Raw genomic sequence first — 1,141 nt, forward strand, 5'->3', positions numbered from 1 at the left:
TCTCTCTCTCTCTCTCTCTCTCTTTCCCTCTCTCCAGAGGAACCTCCTCTTCAAACTACAGAGACGTCTTTCACAAAAACATTTGAACCCCGTGACCTAGCCGTAGCAACGTCGGCACGCCACAACTACACCACACAGCTCTAAGACGGTCTACGTAAACTTGCGAACCTGTTTGTCCTTCCCTGTTTGTTTTATTCTCCCGGAGTCTGTCGGCTTATCAAGGAGAACATCGGAGTGAGAGAGTTGTGCATACAAGGAGTAGGTTTGTCATGAGAGCATTCAGGACGTTCTTGGGGGAGCGGTTCGTTGCTCTGTGCGCACAACGTTCTGTCTCGCCGTTTTCCGCAACAACTGTCTCGGCTGTCACATTTCTGGGGCCTGATTAGACACTAATTGCCCCAAGACATAGATTCGTCTTAGTCCAGGTCGGGCCGAATGCACCAAACAACCCCACGCGTAACACGGTTATAATGCAATCTTTTATACTTAAAGATCGCGTAAGTGGGTGAGGACTGATTATCGCGAGTTCTGAAGGGACCCGAGAATTGGATTTCACACTGCAGTCTACGGACTCTAACTGGCCTCCTTCTGGGGGTATTTCCGTTGTTTTTAATTAAGTTTAACTCTCTACTTCTACTAAACACATTTAGCGCCAGTGGCTGGAAGGCACTACTGGTAGGTCCTATTTTTTATATTTTTTACTTTCCCTCTATTGTTTCTGTCTGTCTGTCTTACTTTTTCCCAGGACTAAATGACCTCTATTTTGTCAATGTTCTTCTGTTTACTCAAACAAATAAACAAACAACGACATATATCTACTTAGGTCATTTCGAAAATGATGTATTTGTCTATGTGTGAAGAGAATAGACGTTGGGGAAAGGGATGCTAAAGGGTAAATGCGTAACATTTCAATTAATAACATAGCCCTTCGTCGAACCACGCAGGTTAACTCCATAACTTAAATTACTATACCGTGATCGAGTCTTGTCATATGGCATCTGCGGTTTAGCTGTTAGGCGCTTTGCTGTCGCATGCAACAGGCCCAAGTTCGATTCCCGAGTGAGAAGACACTTTTTATCGAGTTTCTCGGTCTTTCGGCTAGGAAGTTGTATCTCTATCAGGCTAGGTTGGTCCGGGGGGG

Source organism: Aplysia californica, unplaced genomic scaffold, assembly GCF_000002075.1.
Source record: "Aplysia californica isolate F4 #8 unplaced genomic scaffold, AplCal3.0 scaffold00389, whole genome shotgun sequence".
Classification (NCBI taxonomy): domain Eukaryota; kingdom Metazoa; phylum Mollusca; class Gastropoda; order Aplysiida; family Aplysiidae; genus Aplysia; species Aplysia californica.